This window comes from Musa acuminata, chromosome BXJ2-1 (assembly GCF_036884655.1).
Source record: "Musa acuminata AAA Group cultivar baxijiao chromosome BXJ2-1, Cavendish_Baxijiao_AAA, whole genome shotgun sequence".
NCBI lineage: Eukaryota > Viridiplantae > Streptophyta > Magnoliopsida > Zingiberales > Musaceae > Musa > Musa acuminata.
In genome coordinates, this window is record NC_088338.1 from 35,384,171 (window position 1) to 35,397,006 (window position 12,836).

The 12,836-nt window shown below is 36.9% G+C and overlaps 1 pseudogene; it reads right to left on the reverse strand.

The window, feature by feature from the left end:
- Window positions 1-1,357: 1,357 nt before the first annotated feature.
- LOC135599134 (calmodulin-binding protein 60 D-like) lies at window positions 1,358-5,766 on the reverse strand (annotated as a pseudogene).
- Window positions 5,767-12,836: the final 7,070 nt, after the last annotated feature.

Consider the following 12,836-nt stretch of genomic DNA (forward strand, 5'->3'; position numbering starts at 1 on the left):
TTCCTCTGAATACTAATCTTAGATGCCCGCTCCTCTGAGCGACTCCTTTTCCTTATATCTCCATACTCGTTTTCCCCCAAACGGTCGTGCGTGTGCTGAATGCCCTCATCGCAACCCCGCTAGGTCCCCCACGTTTACATGCTAAGTGTTTCTATGAGTGCTTGTCCCACTCTGATACCATCTGTTATGGACTTATCTGGTTTTGCCTAAGTCGTGCGGCACCCTTGCGTGTCTGTCCGCAAAGGTCAGCCTCCCCGAAGCCTCCCATGGTCCCTTAGGACCTACAAAAGAGAAAACGGGTTAGAGAGAACACCTCACTCGGGATCCACAAGTAAACATTCCAGGAAACACTAAATTACAAACAAACTTTACAAGCTCGGAACAGTTGCACAACAAAGGATCAAAATGGTCCACTACAGACCGAAAATCTCTCACAAGTGTCCATATGATACAACCTTTATTTACAAGCGTAAAGCAGCCACCAAACCAACTAAAATGAGACTATTAAACCTTCGGCCGCCCCTCTAAATGCTGTGCAAAGCATTAACATACCAAAAGACACGGACATACATAAGTATTAAATCAAACATCCTGTTTAGAAGTTTATCCGTGACAATGCGTCAACGACCAATTGGCAATTCCAATAGGATCCACTATCTGCAGGATGTCGAAATGTCCTGTCTGGTTATTGATACTATAAAATTCCCAGATAAGCCATTACTCAGGAAAGCCAAAATGCAAAATGATCTAATGTACTTACATTCAATAGAGTTGGAAGATAGTGTTAATCAGCATAGCAGTTGCGATTATCAAAACCTGGCTGAGGTCAAGAAATGGGCAAAAATAGCAATCAGAATTGCTGATTGATCAATATGAGGGAGCAGCCATTGAGTGACTTAACACAAACATTTAATTACATTCAAAAGAAACAAAGTGCCAAAAAAGAAGTGAACATGATGATTCTTAAGTATGCATTATGCATCAAAACTTGGATCTCCTATAGTCCAGCCCATGAATCTAATATATTACCATGTATCATAGCAAAATGGGGCTCAATTTTCCTTCTAGACTTCAATTCTTTTATTATATTTCTAACTTTTAGAGATTTAAGATACCCCAACCATAAAAATTATGTGGGCAAATGTATGATTCCCACGAAGGCTTCACAATGCAAGAAATTCTCTCCCACAAAAATTGACCACAAATCACTCGAGCATCACATCTTCAGCTAACCAAATTCGGCGAGCCTAAATACCAGATTTTTAACAGAATACTAGCAAATTAGGTATATCAAGAAAATCACAACCAATTCACACCCTAAACACTAAAAATCTTCACCAATCCGAGATCATGTGACCAAACCAAAATCATTAAACTAGCAAAACAAACCTTATTGTGCATAAGAATGGCAAATTTCAGTTCTAGTTGATCCTTGTCGACAAAAGATAGGATCCTAACGTAGTACTCCGTTCCGACCGATGAAGAAACAATGGCAAGGTTCTCGTCGATGAGCTCCTCTAGGTTTCCGATGCTCATCGACGACTCCCGGAGATCATCAAACTTGGAGCGGTCCTCCTCGTTCTTCTCCTCCAAGGGACGGAGGCACTCCTGGTTGGCGGCGAACTCCTCCTCCTTGAGGAGGTAGTCCTTGACGTGCTCAACCTTGAGGATGCAGAGGCGACACTTAGACAGCGAGGTCTAAGTGTCATATTGCAAAATGACGCGCTTCTGTCCTTCTGATTGTCATTCAGGTTTTCAGCAGAATGGAACTGTCCACCAGCAATCAGACCACAAAACTCATAAATGTTATTGAAAATTGCACCAATATACCTTGTGTCATCAGAATAATATACATAGTACTTTCCACTTAAGACACAAGTCTTGGCATGCTCCACAAGACTCTCCCACATCTTATTAGACATACCACTTCCAAGAACCTACATTGTGAAGTAAATTAGATCCACAAACAGTGGAGGTAATAAGCGACTCATTACAACAAACAAGAAAACCAAAAACTTACCTTGCGGAGTTTCTGGGGATCCCTAACAACAAGTCTGAGAAAGTCTTCAACTGTAAAGAGTCCATATTTATTCAACCTCTTGTGGAATGAACCATCCTTACCAATCTTTTCCAATCTCCAGACTTCATCTTTCAATTCAGGTGGATAGTGTTTCTTGTACACTATAAACATCAGAAAGAAAACTTAGGTAAATGGAGAAAAAGAAACCAAAGATAGTGCAAAGCTGACCTACATTCCCCTCTGTGGTCCTTTCAGTGAAAGCTTCTGTTTTCGCTTCACGGACTCGAATACCATCACAAAAACCTGAAGCAATCTTCAGTCCAAGCCTAAATTTCCTACTCCATATCCAACTAGAATTGTCTGGAAATGTGAGCTCTCCAAGGGTTCCTACACCTTCTTTCCATGAGACGTATAAGTCTCCAATCAAAAGAGGCCTTTTTCCTTCGCGTTCTTTCACTACATGACTGTCAAACTCTTCTTCTGTCCAATCATCATTGTCTTCATTGCTAAAATCACCCTCAAAGACTACAACTTCTAGTTTTGCAGATGACTCAGGTCCTGATGTGACAACATGGCCAGTGTTTGCATCAATCAACACAACATGAATTTCAGCTCCCTGTTCAATGGGATAAGGATAGTCTTGTCCGGAAATGAAGCTGGAGATTTCTTCCATCAGGACCTTCAATTTGCTTCGGTGAAGACCTGCATTTCTTGAATTCAGAAGGATCCTAAAAGAGTATTACATAAGTAGAAATTATTCATGTAAAGAATTTTCATAGTTGGTTAAACCATAATTTCCCACCAACTGTGAACATTGAGGTAAACTTGATAAATTGGAGAACAAGAAGATTGAAGCAAAACAACAAGCAATAATGCTAGTCTTTATTCATAAAGCACCTAATCCAAGAATCGAAACAAGCATAAATAGTCAAAGATGCATATTAGGCATAGGATAACTCATATGTCCAAGTGGCAGGGCTGAGTTGCAGTACCAATTCTGAAATTTGATGATTCCAAGAATACCCTTAAAACTATTAAATCTGGAAAATTACCAAATCTACCCGTCAGAGAAATGATGCTGCAACAATGAACTTCTCATAGGCTAGAAGATGAATTGGTGAACTTCTTATAGGCTAGATGATGAATCAGTTCTTTACTATCGGTAGATAAAAATGAAGCTAATATTTCTTCAAACAATAAGCAACAAACTGAAGGAAATAATCTTTCTTAGATGCGCACATCAATTACTGGGAAACATCACAACTAACAAGCAAAGACTAACAAGATGGGCTGAAATTGAATAGCTTGAATATGATAAAGCAAGTCTTAAAGTTAGGTTTGTGCGGAGTTCTATTAATTCTTGTTTGAGTTAATTAGATTAATTGGCCTATTCTCAATTTCCAAGGCAATATAATCACTACTTTAGAACATCTTCACAAAGCTAGATATCATTAGACATGAGCTTATTTAGTTGTATTCCACTTATGAAATTTTTGTAATTGATTGGGTACTTTCTGATTATGATCTTTATCCGATTTGGTCAACTACCTTTATTACCTACTTATATCCCTAAGGACTCCTATCTTTTATAGGAACAGTATGCGGTTAGACTTAAAACAGAAAGATGTGCAGCAAAGGTCATTCTTACAGAATGCATTTTCATCAAACAAATTTGGTAACCCAGTCATAACTTCCTCTTTGTTCTCATGTTTCACTTCTTTCGTCATACTCCATTATTTCTGCTGTAACAGAAAAGTTTGTTCCTGTTTTCTTATAACTTATTACCTTGCAGACTTTTGCTTCATATTGCTGTTTGTGATGTAATGCACTCTTCACTTACTATAGTCTCCCCAAAGCAATCCGATAGTGACAGTGGCACACAAAACAAAATCTAAAAGTCCAAGATTAAAAAGACAGCTTACTTGGTCACAAAGGGATGAAGAAACAGTGCCGCTTGTATAATCATAAAGATTGTATGAAAATCATAATCATAGTGTATGCAGCTTTTTTTGCTAGACTTTATGCAGCTTTTTTTGCTAAACCAAGCAAATGTTAATAATTTTGTTTTCCTTTTAATATAAGATACATAAAATTCTCGGTAGGAAAATAACATCAGGATAGGTTTTGAGACAATTCTGTTAAAGACTATTGAACACTACCTTTCAAAACCCAATAGATACATTTGCACCATTTATCTCATTGAGGCCTGTCAACAACTTAATGTTATTGCCTCTATTGCAATAATTAGGTTAAATATGTTGCCCCTCCCTAGCCTCCATATAAGCATGAGACTCATGCCTATATATGTCTATAGTAGCTTCTGAAAAATAGACTACAATCAGAATGGCCATAAATTAAAATTCTAGCAATCAGACTCTAGGACAACAATTTAAAAATCATAATATACAGCTGTTATCTGTCTCAACCATCCTTCATTTCATTAAATTTAAACACTTGTTGTGCAGCCTGTAACAAGTTCACAAGAAACTTGACATGCTTTCAGATATTTTACCGGAAAGATTGTATCAGAAAGCATGGCAACATAACTATTTGGTTATAACATCTTAGTCACTTATAATTCCATGCAGAGGAAAAAAAATCCAAAATAAGTTCATTCTCAAAGAATCCATCTGATTCATGATGTATGATGTCATAATATGTCTTACCTTCCACCAATTTTTGGAGGACTTAGCTTTGCTAAGGCTCGTTCAACTTCTTCACTGACCTAATGAAGCACCATACAGCATCAGATTGTCAAGAAGAAACATCAGATATTGCTAATAAATAGGGTCCATTCAGAATATAGAACTTCGAGACCAAAAAATTGAAAGTTCATAGAAGGTGAGTTATCAATGTCATAGAAAAAGATCGAGAATAATTTTTACGGGCCATGTTTCAACATCCAACAGAATGAGAAAACAACACAATTACGGAATAAAGAAATGAAGTTTTACAAATCACAACATATATCCAAAGCAATCAGACAAAAAGAAAGAGATACTTTACACTAACTTAAGAATAAAAGGATTCAAACAATCTTAAGCATTAATTATCTGACCAAAGTATAGATAGATTTACAAAGTAGCCGAATGCAATTTTTAGAGACTGAAAACCACTCATAGAGAAGACTTAGCATCCCAATGAATAGGAAAGGACTCAGGTTGTCTGGTTGTCAGTCACCAACAAGAGGCAATCGCTTTTGCAGATCTCTTTCTCTCTATAGAATCTCAAGATGAGAGAAATATCTGCTACATGAGCAATTTAACTATAGTATATTACACATGTAATTTAGAGGTGTCACTCAGATTCTTCCAAACAAACATCATTTACATAGAAAGTCAACACGACATGCCTTAACTTTAAATACTAATCAAGATTAAAAAAATAGAGCTTATCTTCTTTTATTATTTGATTGAATAAGTTCCTTGTGTACACAAACAAACTAGTTAAAAAATGTATTATCTCAAATAATGGTGTCAAAGATGTATTTATACAATAATCAGATGTCGCACTGGAAAATCAAAGTGAGAAATGATAACATGGGCATGTTGTGGATTCTTCAAGTGCAAATTCTTTAATGAAATTAAGTAACTTAAATTGGCAGATCATAGAATGCTGGAAAATGATTTTAAGAAAACTCTGGTGTGGAATAAGTTTTAAGCTCTCTTACAACTCTTCGAAGAATGGGCTCCAATGATGAGCAAATTTTCTGCAGACTGTCCATTTTCAAAGCTTCAACAATCACACTGCAAAGAGTACAAACAAAATACTGAATGGTGACACAAAACAACTAGATAAATTAAGAACTTCTTTCCAAAGATGTTGCTAGATTGGCAAAAATACAAGTGCCAAGCAAGGATTTGAAGAAAGAAGATACTTTTGCTTCAAATAAATCCTAGAGTAGAATACGATCTCGCATGAAATATATAGTTATTACTTATTAGCACTTTAAAAGATTACCAATGAAAGAAAATATTGCGACCATCTTTCCCCTCTCCTGATTCTCAACATCCTTCACGCTTTTAATTTCTTAACTCTTAAGCATTTGTTTGTATTGAAACCCAAGAATAATTGTTCACATTAACATCATTGTTAAGTAACCCAAGGATTGTTGTCTCGTATGACCACCAGTATCGGTCCCTAGCCAGACCGATATGTACTAGTTGGTATGTGTATCGACATGTTGTACACTAGTATGTACCGAAGACTCAAAGAGGAAAAAGAAGGAGATGAGAAAGGCACAGATGGCAGTGGAGAAAGAGGAGGAAGTTGAAGTAGGTAGGAAGAAGAGGAGGTGATGGAGGAAGAGGAGGAAGATAAAAGGATAAGAGAAGGAGAAAGGAGGAAGAGAAAGGAAGAAGATGAGATGGTGGAGGAAGAGGAAGGGAAACAAGAAAGACATGGAGAAAGTGGTGAAGGAAGCAGTGATTTAAAAAGGCGCTTGGGCGCTCGCCTAGGCGCTCGGGCGAGGCGAGACGAGGCCCGAGCGCCTCGCTTCACTTCCAGGCGGCGCGCTTCAAAGAGGTGCTGCTTGGGTGCTCGCCCGAGCCTAGGCGCTGGACGCTTTGGGCGAGCGCCTGGGTTAAACCAGGCGACCGAACCAGGATTTTAGGTCTAGTTCGGTCTTGGTGCTTTAGTTGGTTCAATCGAACCAACTAAAACCGATATCAGTTGTCGCTGCCCAACCCTAACCCTGCTCGTTGCCGCTCCCGCTCCCGCTCCCGCTGCTCGCCGCTGTCGCTGCTCGCTACCGCTACCGCTGTCGCCACTCCTACTCCCACTCCCGCTCTCGCTGCTCGCTGCCGCTGTCGCCGCTGCCGCTTCCTCTTTTCTCAGTCAGCACCCCCTTACACTCCTCTTCCTTCTTCTCCTTCTGTATACTGTTAACAGTATAATGTATACTGTTAATAATAGAGTAATAATAGTATTTGTATTTATTAGATTAATAATATATTATTTTGATTTTAATACTATTAATTTTTATTTATTTGAAATTATTGTTAGGTTTCAAGATAAATGGCAAGTATACAGAGTAACTCAATAGAGTCTCCAATAGCATCAAAAAAAGATCCTGCATGGAGTTATAATTATCTGAAGGATCCGAAAGATCCTAATGCAGTGACTTGCATATTCTGCGATAAGACTACTAGAGGTGGTATTTTTCGTGCAAAACAACACCTAGTAGGAAATTTCAAAAATACAGTAGCTTGCAAAAAGTGTCCACCTGAGGTAAAAGAAGAGTTGCTGAGTTATATGAATGAAAAAAAGACACAAAAGAATGAATCTTATGGGAATTTACCAGAAGACAATGTTAAACATCTCAGGGACGAAGAAGAAGATTATTTTATGAGTATTAACTCAAGTGGAAAAAAAGTATACGACAAAAGAGGAAAAGAAGTTATGAGTACTAAAAAAGGTAAAAAAGGACCGATGGATCTATATATGTTTCAAGGATCCCAGAAACAACAAGGGCAAGCAGGAGGCTCAAAATTTAGACAAACAAATACAAGTGATGCTTGTGATAAAAAATAAGCGGAAGAACAATTCAGCACATTGCTCGCTTCTTCTATCAGGCTGGTCTTCCCCTTATTACAACTCGTTTAGACAGTTTTAAGGATATGATTGAAGCTATTGGAAGATATAGTGCAGGATTAAAACCCCCAAGTTAATATTATGAGATGCGAGTTCCATTGTTGCAAAAAGAGTTGAATTATACAAATGACTTACTAAAGGGTCATAAAGAATCATGGGCAACACATTGTTGCTCTATTATGTCAGATATTTGGATTGACAGGAGGCGCAGGAGTATAATTAATTTTATGGTTAATTGTTCTTTAGGGACTATGTTTGTAAAGTCAATAGATGCTTCATCTTTTGTAAAATCTGGAGACAAGATATATGATTTACTTGACAACTTCGTGAAAGAAATTAGAGAACAAAATGTCGTTCAAATCATAATCGACAATGGAAGCAACTATGTATTAGCTGGTAATATTAATCTTTTAAATTTTTTAATTATTTTATCTTCAATTAAATGTGTTAAACTCTTAAGGCTTATCATTTTTGTTATCATTTGTCTCAAGTAAATTGCTTGAAACAAAAAGACAACACTTATATTGGACTTCATGTGCAGCACATTGTATTAATTTAATGTTGGAGGATATTGGAAAGATCTTAGACATCAAGAAAACCCTAGAAAGGGCAATTTTTGTTGTTGGATTTTTTTATAATCATATTGGGGCTTTGAATATGATGAGAGAATTTATAGGGAATAAAGAATTAGTGAGATATGGTGTCACCCGATTTGCTACTTCATTCTTGACATTATAGAGCGTGCATCGTCAAAAACATAATCTGAGAAACATGTTTACCTCTGAGAAATGGGTGACAAGCAAATGGGCAAAAGAAGCAAAAGGCAAGAGGGCTACTGATATCATCTTAATGTCATCCTTTTGGAATCATGTAGTTTATACATTAAAGGTAATGAGCCCTTTTGTTCGAGTCATTCGGTTGGTGGATAATGAAAATAAACCTGTAATGAGATATATTTATGAGGCTATGGATAGAGCAAAGGAGACGATTAAAAGGTTTTTTAATAAAAAATGAAGAAAAATATGAGAAAATTTTTACAATCATTGATGAAAGATGGAATTGTCAATTTCATCGTCCCTTACATGCAGCAGGATATTATTTGAACCCTGAATTCTTTTATAAAATTAAATCTGTTGGGATGGATGCATAAGTTTTGGATCGGTTATATCAGTGCGTTGCAAGATTAGTTCCCAGCCTTGAGGTTCAAGATAAGATTATTCGTGAATTATCTTTATATAAAAATACCGAAGGTCTTTTTGGAATTCCAATGGTCGTTCGATCCAGGACAACTACGTCTCCAAGTATTAATAATTTGATATAATTAATTTCATATATATTATGTTACTATGTTATTGCTAATAATAACATAAATTTTGTAGCTGAATGGTGGAGTCTATTTGGAAACTTCACTCCGAACTTACAGCAATTTGCTATCAAAGTACTTAGTTTGACATGTAGTGCTTCGGGTTGTGAGCGAAACTAGAGTGTCTTTGAGCATTTAAGAATCACTAAATATTTTTATTTTAATTAATTAATTAATTTAGATAGATATATTAATATATTTTTAAATTATATGACATGACAGATTCACTCGAAGAGAAGAAATCGGTTGGAACATCAACGATTGCACGATCTTTTTTACATAAAGTATAATTAAGCTTTGAAGGCTCATCATGATTTGTAAAATAGAATCGATTCAATCTCATCGTAAGATATTGATGATTCAAATGAGTGGTTGGTAGGAGAAATGGGTGCTAACTTGCAAGATGCCGAAGACGAGCTTGTATTTGAAGATGATAGATTGACATAAGGAGATGTGGCAAGAGCTTCAGGTGCTGGAGAATTACAAACATATATAAGACAGATGACAAAGAGAAAAATGAGTGCAAAAGCATCAAACTCGGCTCCTGCTATTATTGAAGACATAGAGAATTAAACATATTTTGATGAAGAGGAAGAAGTCGAAGGACAAGAGAAAAAAGACAAATTTAATGAAGATGATTTGTGTGAAAATGACGATAATATTGATTATGATGAATGACTTTGATGTAAAATTTTATTATTTTAAATGTTAAAACTTTTTGTTATTGTGACATTGTGATTTTGTATCTTAGATTTTCTTAATTTAATAGCATATTTTTATTTAAAATTTTAAATAATTATATTTATTAATTATATTATATATTTTTATATTTTAGCCCTCGCTTCGCTCGGGCGAGCGCCTAGCGCCTCGGGCGTTTTTGGACCTTGGCGCCTAGCGCTTTTTAAATCACTGGAAGGAAGATGAAAGCAAAGAGGAGGAAGCATACCCAGAATTAGTGGCACATGGTGCGCACTATGGGCAGCATGTGCGCGATGACAACTGATAGCAGGCAGCTCGTGGGCAAAGAGGGCTCGCATTCTAAACCATTTAATAAATAGTTTTTTTTCTTAATAAGTTAGATCAAAACACCCAAAACAAGGGGGGTCCGCGTATCTATTCAGAGACTGCTAAACACCGCCCATCTTATACCGGTCTAAACAAAACAACATCCCATAAATTAACCCACAAGAAATCTTACAGTCCATTCTGCTAGTTTTTGACATTCTACATCTTTCTTTGATATCAATGTAACTAAAGTCATGCATATCATGAGTACAAACCAAAACTCTTTCTACTGATGGGGTATACACCCAGTCTCATGGAAAATGAGGGCTAATTAGATACAATTTCAGAAATGGTAATTTATAATGAGATCTTACTACTGCTATATGAATATATAGATTCCAAATATCCAAGAACAGAACCACGTAGCATGCTTGCATTGTTAAACTCCTAACTTTACAGGAATATCAGTTTTAGATTTACCTCATGATGTTTTCATGTAACCAAAAATCCTTTCCCCGTAACAAAATAAAGTTCCACAGGATATTAATGTTAAATGTGCTACTTGTCCTATGCAGAAATTTGGTCAAAATGGTTTAGCGCTATCAAGACAAACATTTCGACACAATTAAATCAATATTTGAACTACATTATACCAACAAAAACACTATAATCCAACTATTTAGGGTCAATTATGTGAATTATTTCCCATCATTGACGTCTGAGTATAATCATCAAACAATAAGGTAAAAGCTTAATTGGTTCAGAAACATTCAATCAGATCTTCGTCATGTGGCAAATCCCAAATATTAAATGTGCAAATATAATAAATTCAAATAATTATAATACAATCCACATAATTGAGGTGAGAGGAAAGAAACATGCAAAAAAAGCAAAAAAGATAAAGATAAAAACGATCTTTAAGCTCCGACTTAAGGGCATCAAAGTCACCTGGAAATAGTCTTTGCTTGAAGTGTGAGCAATTGTACCTAAAGGCAGAATGAATCTAGTGAATTAAGAGAGACGAAAACTACTGAACAACATAGATCAATAAAGAGAGACCAAAACACTTGTGTAAAGATTTGCCAAATAACCAAAGGGAATAAGGCTGGCAAAAGCAAAGACTAGTGGTCTAAAACTCAATGGAATTAGCACGACCTACAAGTTTCAACAAGAATAAACTGATTTATCTTTTTGATGTCTAAAACTTGCTCAATATTAGACATGATATGGTTTAGACAACAATATCTTGAAGGTTAGTGGTCCATAGTGGCAATAACAAATACCTGAGACCACTTGCTCATGCGGCAATTAAACATTCCGAGAAAAACTGCGAGTGAATTAGTGATCCTTCTTTATGCTTTAGCCAAAACACAAAAGATCAATAGTTCAACTTAGTCAGCATGAATCCTGACCCTTTCTGGAAATGTCATGTGCCAACAAAGTGAATCAATGTATATTTTGTCCCATTTCAATTTCCATTTGTGACAAGTTGAAGTCCCACCTACTGAATTGCCATTCTAGTTTATCTTTCGTATTTCCTGAAAAAGACATGTTCCAACATGAAACAATTTAGCATATACTTTTGATTTCAAACTAATTACATATTACCTCCCATAGTTAGCTACCATTAGCATCTCGGTCCTTACACTTCAGAAATTTACATTGGCATCCCTATAGTTACGAAAGTGAAACATCTAAGTCAATTTACCTATACACCATTAATTTTACCGATATAAACATAAAAATAAAGAGCAAAAATGTACTCTTAATGTTCCAGTTGGTCATGGCAAACAACGTCAGTGGTGGCAAACGGCAACGTCGCGGGTGACTATTGTGGATGAGGAGAACGACGATGAAAGATAAGGGTCGCTATGCATCTACATCGACGTCGACGCAGTTGCCGAGCGGGGAAAGGGTCACCGATGCAGATGTAAGGTGACGCTACTCGGCATACGCATCGATGGCCCTTTTGCTCGACAACTACGTCGCGCCGACGTAGATGCAAAGTGGCATCACTCAGCATCTGCATCGACGACCCTTGCAGATGCAAAGTGATGTCGCTAGGCAACTACATCAATGTCGACGTAAATGTAAAGCAACGTCACTCGGCAACTGCATCGACGTCGACGCAAATACAGAGCGACGTCACTCGGCAACTACGTCGGTCGCTCTGCATTTGCGTCGACGCCTACGCAGATGCAGAGCGACACCGCTTTGCATCTACGTCAACGCTGATGCAATTGCCAAGCGACGAAAGAGCCACCAATGCAGATGCTGAGCAGCCCTTTAGCCACTCGACAATGCCAACGACGCCGACGCCGATGCCGATGCAGAGGCACTCTTACCTCTCACCGCTACTCTCCTCATCCACAATAGCCACTCGCAACCCCCAACAATGCCACCATCCGCCACCACCGATGTCATCCACCAACGTCAACTAGAATGCTAAAATTACCTTTTTGTCTTTTGTTTTTGTATTTTCGTCGATAAAACAAACAATGTTATGGTAAATAGACCTAAATGTTTATTTTCGTAATTATAGGGATGCCAATGAAACTTTTTAAAGCATAAGGACCGAGATGCTAAAGGTAGTTAAATACAAGGGGTATTCTGTAATTAGTTCTTTGATTTCTTAAAACATAAAAAACACAACACATTTATATAAAAGGTATGTGATTACAACTTGGGCATGAAGATGCACAATATTTCTCAAAAGATTATTTATGTTGAACCATTTTTGTTATCCAATTTGTGATTATCAAGGTCCACAAACAAACATCTAAAAATAATATATTGAGAATCACGATAATCAAAAGCGACAAATGAGACAAACCTTCATGTTATAAGGCAAGCGAA